At 41.6% G+C, this 10,184-nt stretch overlaps 1 long non-coding RNA gene across 1 annotated transcript in view; it reads right to left on the bottom strand.

Moving 5' to 3' along the window:
* Positions 1 to 256: 256 nt before the first annotated feature.
* Positions 257 to 10,184, bottom strand: part of LOC110200193 (uncharacterized) — a 51,624-nt gene continuing 41,696 nt past the window's right edge. The window contains exons 3-4 of the long non-coding RNA XR_013487405.1: positions 9,282 to 9,483; positions 257 to 467 (exon numbers count right to left, since the gene is read on the bottom strand). This is a non-coding gene — a long non-coding RNA (uncharacterized LOC110200193). The remainder of the gene's footprint in view (positions 468 to 9,281; positions 9,484 to 10,184) is intronic.

Below are 10,184 nucleotides of genomic sequence, written 5' to 3'. Positions count from 1 at the left end.
TAAATATCACCTATTATTGTTGTTATATTATTTAACACGGAGCAGAGATTTAGTAGGTAATTAATCTTGACCCTCAAGTATCAGAAGGGATGATATGTGGAAAGATTAGAATTGTTCTGCTTAAGCCAGAGAGCAGACCTAGAAACCAGAGATGTAAGCTCACTGGATAGAAAAATGTCCTAAAATTAGAAATGTTGAAAAGTAGAATGTGCTGACTCAGGAGTTAATGGGATTTCTCTCATTGAAGGCCTTCAAATGGAGGTTGAATTACCATTTATTGGGTACTTTGTAGAAAGGATTGATGTCTGGGTTCTAGGTTGAATGGGCTCATCTCTGAGGTCCTTTCCAACTCTGAGGTTTTGTTAAATCCTTCATTTCACAAAGTGGGAAACTGAGGCCCAGAGAGAGGCCAGGACTCAAGGCTCTTCCCCAGAACTGGATATTGCAGTTTGTAGGACCCTGGCATCCTAGAGGAAAAGAAAAAAAGAAACAAACATTTATTAAGTGCTTAGTATGTGCCAAGTACTATGCTAAGTGCTTTTACAAATATTAACTTATTTAATCCTCACAACAACCCTGGGAGGTAGGTACTATAATTATTTCCATTTTACAGATGAAGAAATTGAGGCCAACAGTGGTTTAAGTGACTAGCCCAGGGTCACCCAGTAGTAAGTGTCTAAGGCAAAATTTGAACTAAAGTGGCAGGGTGGGGGTGGGGGTGGGGGTGGGGAATCAGATACCTTGCTTGGGATACTCTCTATATTAATCTCCTGACTCCAAATCTTTGTAATTCTTCCCCATTCTTCCCAACTTTCTTATTTATTATTTATAAGCGACCCCCAAAATAATAATATTTATATAGCATTTTAAAATTTGCAAAGAAATATATATAAATTATTCTCATTTAAGTCCCACAACAAGCTGAAGTTGGTACTCTAATGTAGGGACTCTAGGAATTATTACCTTCATTTTACACATAAGGAAACTGAGGCTTAGTGATGAAGTAACTTACCTCACACTACAAAGCTCATTATACAGGGCTTTTCAGGTCTGATCACTACTCACAGACATCTCATTTGAGCCTCACAACAACTCTGTGAGGTAACTAGTACTAGTGGTATTATTCCCATTTTACAGGTGGGAAGCTAAATCTCAGAGAGGTTAAACCGCTTGCCCATGGTCACACAGTTAATGTGTTGGAAACAGGATTTGAACCCAGGTCTTTCTGACTCTTAAGTCTAGTGCTCTATCCTTTATGTCTCACTGCTTCATGAGCTACTTGTGAATTATTTCCACAATTTGGGATGCGATACTGCAGGTGAACTTACAGATGCCCTATTCTTTGTGCAAATCGCATAATACTATATTTATAGTATTATTTAGAGTATACAATATATAGTAATATATTGCATATATAGTATGTATATATATATATATATATATATAGTATGTATATATATATACAATATGTAGTATAGTAATATTTATGGTATACAATAGTACATTGTATCCCAAGCATCATTAAGAAAAGGGGGAAATTGTTTGGAGTTTCTAGTGGTTGCCAACTTCAGTTGCTAATGAGTCAGTCTGATTTATCTCTGGGTCTGCCTAAAAGAGATGGCCATGGTGGCCATGGTCCATGGCCAATATGGGGATTTATTCCGACTATGAATATTTGTTACAAGGGCTTTGTATTTCTTTTATTTTCCCCAAAGGGAGGGTGGGAAGCAAAAAACAGAGTAGGGGTAGGGTTGCTCTTCAAAGAAAAAAGAAAAAGAGGGTCATCCAAGTATATTTTTAATGACCCAAAGAGAGCAGAATTAAGGCGAGAAGGATTCACAGACAAGCAGGATGACTTTGAAAGTTACATGTTGAATTTATTACACATTCAAAAAGAAAAAAACAAACCTTACATAACAGCAGAAGCCCTGCCCTACACCAAGCCCTCTTAACTGTCCTGTTTCTGCCTCTAGCCCCACAGTTCCCCTGTCACCTGGGTTTACAACCTTGGTGTCATCCTTGGCTCTTCGGTCTTACTCATTCCCACCCTGTATCCAATAAGTTGTCAAGTCTTGTCAATTCTACCTCCTGTGTGGGTTCCTTTCCTTCTACTCACAGCCCTGCCACCCCCATCCAAGCTCCTCTTGTCCAGACTATTGCAACAGCCTCACAATTGTTTGTCCCGTATCCTATCTCTCCCCTCTCTGTTCCATCCTCCACAATGGTACTAATCTAAAGTTCAGGCGGCCTGCATCTCTCTCCTGCTCAGGAAGCTTCAGTGCTTACTTATTGTCTTGAGGATGAAATGCAAATGCTTTTGTCATTTCAGACCCTTTATAATCCGATTCTCTTTGCAGAGAGATTACACATCACTCCCCTCTATACACTCTATACTCAGTCAAACTGCCTGCTCGCTGCACTATACAACTCTACCTCCTCCCACTGTGTGCCTCTGTATCGGCTTTTAACTCTATCATCACCTCCATGTCTTGGAACTCCTAGCTCCATTTCAGGCTCAACTGAGGGCCACCTCATTTAAGAAGCCTTCCCTGAGCCCCGCCCCCACCATGGGGTGGTGCCCCTTCTCATGACTGTACTTTTTTTGTATGTTTACTTATCTGTAAAGATGTTCCCTGTCCCTGCTTTTCCATGCGGTAGAATGCAAACTCTTTGAGGCAAAAACTATCTCACTTTTGTATTTATGTCCCAAGCACCCAGCACAGTGCTTATTACGTGGTATTCACTTAATGAATACATATTGATTGACTGAGTGTGTGACCATGAGTAAGTCACTTAACCTTTCTACATACTCTGTGAAACTATATCCTAAATCATAGATGGGTTGCAATCTGCATTAGTGGGAGAAAGCTCACAGGAGGAGTTGCCACCTTGACAAAACCAAAATCCTTGAAATATGGCTGCCCTCTGTGAGTTCCAGGAGCAACAACTTAGCCAGTAGGGATCCTACTGACCACAGTGTGCCCACCACAACCCTTGTAGTCACCTGGCTCATTCTACAAGGATCAGTCTAGCTGGGGGTGGGGAACCTGCAGTGGGGAACCCACTTTAGACCAAGCTTATGCAAACTAAGATACTTGAGATGAGTGACCATGCCCTCCCTTGCACAGTACTAGGAGAGGTTCCTCCTAACACAAGCTCTGTTTTATGACACTTGGCAGAGACAAGGACCCCTCAACCCTAGATGGTCAATGTTTCTATGCTGGTCTCCAAAATCCTCCAGCAGGGGGCCTCTCCTCTGTAATAAATGGTGTCCATCCATGGGCTTTGAATCTAACATCTGCCAGAGCTGGAACATCTCCTTCACTTAACTGGTGGGGCAGTCTTAGAAACAGAGCTTGCAGTATGCTAGGTGTGGGGTGCAACACAAAAATATATCTAGGAGACTAGATAGCTCTACACAGGAAGAGGGTCAGGCTAGGGGGATGTGGGAGAAGGCTCATCTATCTGCCTCCAAAGCAAAGGAGTGGTTCTTGAGGGTTGCTGCATTGCTTCTCTGGTTCAAGGGCAGGACTACCCAGGCTTGGAGGCTGAGAGACCTCCAAGGGACAGTGTGCCATGCCAGAAGATCGGTGTGGTATAGCTAGGACAGTCTGTAGCAAAGATAATAGCTAGCGTTCCTCAATTTACAGATGAGGAGCTGAGAAAAGTGAAACGATTTACACACAGGCAAGATTTGAACTTTTGCCTTCTTGACTCTAAGAGCAGCATCTACAAACTGCACTACACCTTACCCAATGGGGAGCCAACAACATGAGGGGGGTCATCCAGGAATCAGGAATGTACCCTACCCTCAAGATCATGGATGAAAGCTAAAAGGGACCCAGGTCAAGGCCCCTTGGTTAGGTGGTTGGCCATCTAATCCAACCCCTTGTTTTACAGATGAGTAAACCGAAGCCCAGAGAAGCTAATCACCTTCTCCTCTGAAGGCATCTTGTGAAGGTCATCTAATCTTAGGATCCCGGATCTAAAGGTGAAAGAACTTTAGTAGCTAACCAGTCCAACCCCTCACTTTACAGATTGGCTGGGGTCACACAGCCAGGATTCCAACTCAAGTCCTGTGCCTCAGAGTCCAGCATGCTTTGCAATGCACCACTGCTTTCGTTGTCATCCCTGAGGTAGCCTCAAGGTCATCAACATCTGGTTGGAGTAGATCTGTTGCCTTCTTCTCTTCTACTCCCCCCACCCAGTTCCCAAGCATCATTTCCTGCCCTTGGCATTACCCACAGTCCTCAAAACTTAAGACACTCCAATTTCCTCCCCACCATCTCCCCTCACCCCACCCCCCTGCCATTGTTTCTCAAGCCCTCCCATGGACCTCCAGGCTTGTAGATTACCTAGGGCAATTCCCACATCTTCTTGGGCAAGACTGGGAGTGGAACATTCAAGCATGGAGGGAAGAAAGGGAAATTATCAGTCTCTGAGACTTGTAAAATGGGAAGAAGGAATTAAAATAGACATCTAAATGCCTGGCACATAGTAGGAGTCAAGCTTGTTGGCTTGACTTCACTCTAGGGTCCCACAAAAGACTCCTCAACCTTTTCTTTTCTTCTAGGAGAAGATGGATGCCCTGACCCTGTGACTGAACGCCTTTCAGAATCCTCATTAATTCTAATGCCTTCCTCCATTAATTATTTCCTGTTAATCCTGTATATAGCTTCTTTGAATTCAGGTCTTCCTGACTCCAGGCATTCTATCCACTGTGCCACCTAGCTGCCCCACGAAGGAGATACCCTCCACCCATTTTGCTTCTGGGACAGGAGAGCAGTTGTCCTTGGGCCCATGCATTCCCCTCCTGGGCAAGTAGGTGGTGCATATGATAGGGCAAGAAATCAAGAAGACCTGAGGTCAAATCCCACCTCAGACACCTTACTTGCTGTGTGACCTTAGGCAAGTTGCTTCACCCCATCTGCCTCAGTTTCCTCATCTGTAAAATAAGATGAAGAAGGAAATGGCAAACCACTCAGCATCTTTGCCAATGAAAACCCCAAAGGGGGACAAGAATCAGACACAACTGAAATGACCTGTATCTTATCTCTAGTCCCTAGAATCACAGCATTTAGAAATGGGATCTGAAGGAAGATGGAGACAAAGAGGGAGAACAATCCAAGCACGGAGGACTGCCAGTGAAAAGGATTTTACTGATGGACATTATTTACTGAGAAGCTTGATTAAGTATTAATTAGTTTCTCCCTTCAGATTAGGCCAAAGCCTTCAGACCAGGATGATTTTTAAGTGTCTTCTTAATATTTCTAAAAATAAAGGAGTGGGGCAGGACAGGGAGTTTGCTCTGTTTCCGTATAAGCTCCGTCTTTCTCAAAGCTGTTCAAGATCACATTAGGTTTTTTGGCTGCTCCTATCACACTGCTCCTTCATCTTGAGCTTGCAGTCCACTAAAATCCCCAGATCTTTTTCAAATAAGCTGCTGTCTAACTGGATCTACCTCCTCTTCCACTTGCAAAATGGATTTTTTTTTTGCACCTAATCGTAAGACTTTATGCCTGTGGCCTTTCGTCTTGTTAAGATTCAGCCTAATGTTCCCGCCTTGTCGAGAATTTTTTGGATCCTGGTTCTGCCACCCAGTATGTTCCCTATCTCTGCCAGCTTCCAGACATCTGCACATTTGATGAATGTGCCCTGTATTTTATCCAAGCCATTGATAAAAATGTTAATTAGCACAGATCCCTTGAGGATGCCCCAAGAGATCTCCTACCAAGCTAACATCAGAAAGCATTAACAATTGTTGTTTGATCATGGCAGAGGTAGAGATTGTGGGTGTATAACATCGCTTACACTATCAGACTGTCAATGTGTTGGCTGGTTTGGCTAAATTTCTTTCTCTTTTTTTTTAGTTTGTATTAGAAGGGCTCACTCTAGGGAGAGAAATATAGTCAGACATAAATAGTATCAATAATTGTCTTTGAAACAATTTTTCTTTATGTCCAGTTATTCAACCATTTCTGAATACATCTAATGACATTATCATCTAGTCCACTTTTCTCCCTATTTTCCTCTGCCTGGGTGACCACTGTTTCCATGCGTTCATGGACCTGGTTTTATGAACATCTGTACCCAAAAAAAAATCTTGGATCTGTCTTCCAATGTGTTGTCTGCCCCTACAACTACTAGAAGTAGCTAGCATTTATATATCACTTTAAGGTTTGCAAAGTGCTTTACAAATGTCTCGTTTTATCCTCACAACAGCCTTGGGAGGTAGCTGTTCTTATTATTCCCATTTTACCAATGATGAAACTGAGGCAGGCAAAGGTTAAGTGACTTGCCGGAGTCACCCATTTCAGGTCTTCCTTAGTCCAAATCTGGCACTATATCTGCTGTGCCACTTAGCTGTCTTTATTGGGTCTATGTCATCGACAGATCTAAAAAGAATGACATTTATGCTTTATCCAAATCATTGCTAAAGGTAATTAACCAGCATAGAGCCCAAGACAGACATCTAGGATGCCACCTTACAAGCTGTTGTTTTGTTGTATTTCAGCCGTGTCCAACTCTTTGTGACCCCTTTTAGAGTTTTCTTGGCAAAGATACTGGAGTGACTTCCCGCTTCCTTCTCCAGCTCACTTTACAGATGAGGAAACTGAGACAACCAGAGTTAAGTGACTTGTCCAGGGTCACACAGCTAGTGTCTGAGGTGGGATTTGAACTCAGGTCTTCCCTACTCCAGACCCTACAGACAGCCATCCAGATTGACATTAGACCATTAGTGACTGCTTAGATTCAGCCATTCAATTAAGTTACAAATTCATTCAACTATACTATTGTCCAGCCTATATCTTTCCATGGTATAATTTTTAGGGGCAATGAAAAAATCACCATACTTCATCTACCTTCCAATATTTCTTTGGCTTCTAGATAGGGCTGGAGGGTATATGTGTAATACCCTCCTCCCTCCCCCAGCAACAGTGTGATATAGTGTTATGTTTTGCATGACTTCATAATATAATAGACATCATAATTCTTATCTTCTCCAAGGTGAGAGAGAGGAAGAGAAGGGGAGAGAATTTGGAACAAATAAAATTGAATTAAACAATGTGATATAGTAAAAAGAATATTGGTCTTAAAGTCAGAAGATATGAATTTGTATCCCAGCTTCAATGCCCACTAGCTGTATGACTCTGAGCAAATCACTTTCTGAGCCTCAATTACTTTATTTGTAAAGTGGAAATGTGAGAAAAGAACTTCATAAACTTGAATAGACAGTATTTCCCTTCTCCAGCACATCCATCTTTGTGCATCCTAACAACTTCTAAATGGATATTCCTTTTTTAAAAATGTTTTATTCATTTTGAACTTAAACATAAAAAGAAGGGGAAAAGGCATTTCCATGTACACAGCACAATGCAAAAAGAGGATTCAGTATGAAACCATGAATCTCCACTTCACACTGTTTACTTGATTTAAAAAAAAACAACAACTACTACTACGGGCAGCTAGTGGTGCAGTGGATAGAGCACCAGTGCTGGAGTCAGAAGGACCTGAGTTCAAGTCTGGTCTCAGATACTTGACACTTACTAGCTGTGTGACCCTGGGCAAGTCACTTAACCCCATTGTCTAGCAAAAAAAACCCACTATGTAATAAATGCTACACATCATTTTCAAAACTACTCTGCTTTTCTGTGCTTCCTTGAGTTTTCTTTGGTTTTCTGCTGTGTATTTTTTCCTCCCTCCCTCCCCACCCCACACTAGGAAAGACTAGCATTAAACACAGGTGTGTATACATATGTAAAGCCATCAGTTCTTTCTCTGGAGATGAATAGCATCTTCCTTCATGGGCCCTTTTTAGTTGATTTGAGTACTTGTAATACTCAAAATAACTTAGTCATTCACAGTTGGTCTGCTAAGAATATTGCTGTTACTATATACAAAATTCTTTTGGTTCTATGCATTCCACTCTTTATTATTCCATGGAAATCTTTCTACATTTTCCTAAAATCAACCAGCTCATCATTCTTACAGCACAATAGTATTCTGTTACATTCACATATCACAACTTGTTCAGCCATTCCCCAATTGACAGGCCAATCTTCTCAATTTCCAATTCTTTGCCACCACAAAGATAGCTGCTATAAATATTTTAGAACACATAAGTTCTTTTCCCTTTTTCACCTGATAACCTTGGGAAACAGATCTAATAGTGGTATTGCTGGGCCAAAGGGTATACACAGTTTAATAACTCTTTGGACTGATTCCAGGTTGCTCTCCAAAATGGTTGGATCAGTTCACAGTTCCACTAACAGTGTATTAGTGCTCCAATTTTTCCATATCCCTTCCAACATTTGTTATTTTCCCCTTCTATCATTTTAATCAATCTGATAGGTGTAAAATTATATCTCAAAGTTGTTTTAATTTGCATTTGTCTATTCAATAATGATTAAATAAATCTAATGCATTTATCTAATCAATAAAGATTTATAGTGATTGATCAATAATGATTTTTTCATATATCTACATATAGTTTTGATTTTTTCATCAAAAAACTGTCCATATCCTTTGACCAACTGGGGAATGTTCCATATTCTTATAAATTTGATTGTGTTCTCTATATAGTTAAGATATGAGACCTTTATCTGAGAAGTAAATGGGTATTCTTAAAGCACAGGTCTGACCATTTCACTCTCTGCTGATGAAGCTCCGTTTGGCTCTCCATGGCCCTTAGGATGCAATACAAATTTATTTGTCATTTAAAGCCTTTCACGATTTGGTCCCAGCCTATTTGTCTAGGCCGCTTATACATCAATCCCCCTCACACATGCCATGTTCCAATCAAACTTGGTTCGCTTGCTGTTACCCACACATAACATTCCATCTCCCACCTCCAGGTTTTTGCACAGATTGCCTCCCATACCCGATGTGCTCTCCCTCCTCACATCTGCCTCTTGAAGCTCCTAGCTCCTATCAAGGTTCTACTCAAGTGCTACTTCCTTCAAGAGGCTTTTCCTGATTTCCTTTACTTTTTAGCAATCCCCAATCATCATTTATTTTATATACATGTGTTGCGTTTACATATATACATAAATAAGTATATCTAAAGGATGTACAGTGTGCTTGGGAGGACTAGCACCTCTTGTATGAGGGCTTGCTGAGCCCTTTTCAGGAACACTCATCCACTTTGGGTGTCCACCTGATTCACCCAACTCTTAGCTGTTGCTCCAAGAAGCTGCAGCATGTGCAGCAACCACACCCCAGTAAAAATCCTGTCAGCAGATGCACTAAACCAAGATGAAGGTGATTAATGGGCCTCTGACCTGTACATTAGTTAGGGGTATGTCTACCCCAAGCGTGTGAAGACTTCCCCTGGTGGGATGGTTGGAGGAGCACATTTTGTTCCAGTGGCTCAGTGGAGCACTCAGAGCTTGGTCAGACATTGAAGACACCAAGACGATCTACTGCATCCCAAGCCATTGCCAGTCGTCCTGACTTGTGTCTTGCCATTGGACTTCAATGACTCTGGAACAGAGAGAGCATAGCTTTAAGTTCCTTTGTGTAATTCTGCCTCACTTGAACCCAGTTTGCCTACAAGTCAAGACACCACCTTGGTCACCTTCGGAAATGAAGGACAAACCACAAATAGGTATGTGTGTATTCATACATGTAGAAAGAGCCAGACAGAGAGGTCTTGGGGTCCTTATCCCAACTTACATTCCAACTGATGAGCTTGGGCCCCCAAAACAAGGCTGACTAGCTTCATCTATCTGTCAGGATTCTAGGGTTGGATTCCAACACTGTTGGCTAAAGTCTTCATTCCAATGTGTTCCCCCCAATATCAACCCTGAGTTAGTTCTTTGATATCACTCAAACAATGCCAATTAATATCTCCTCTACATAATCAATACCATTATCATGCCAGTCTCATTTAACCAATTAACATCAATTAGCCTTTATAACAGGGATATTTACTGAAAGATACAACAAAACCAGAAGTATAAACACACACCCTCAACCTGAACAGGTACACACTCTTCCCTATAGCACCTCAGTGCCTAGGAGGAGTGAGCTCAAACTTGACATGGTCACTACAAAGCATTCTTCCCACCAAATTAACTTCTGGGTGTTTGGCATAGCTGGTATATGAAGCTGCTTGAAGAAATCATCCCTCACTTCAGAGTTTTGCTTCTCATCGTGCCCACAAATTCTGGCATGTACTCTAG

This window comes from Phascolarctos cinereus, unplaced genomic scaffold, assembly GCF_003287225.1.
Source record: "Phascolarctos cinereus isolate Bilbo 61053 unplaced genomic scaffold, phaCin_HiC Scaffold_5;HRSCAF=322, whole genome shotgun sequence".
Taxonomy (NCBI): Eukaryota; Metazoa; Chordata; class Mammalia; order Diprotodontia; family Phascolarctidae; genus Phascolarctos; species Phascolarctos cinereus.
The sequence above is the reverse complement of the archived record's forward strand: the minus strand, read 5'-3'. Positions and strand labels throughout refer to the sequence as shown.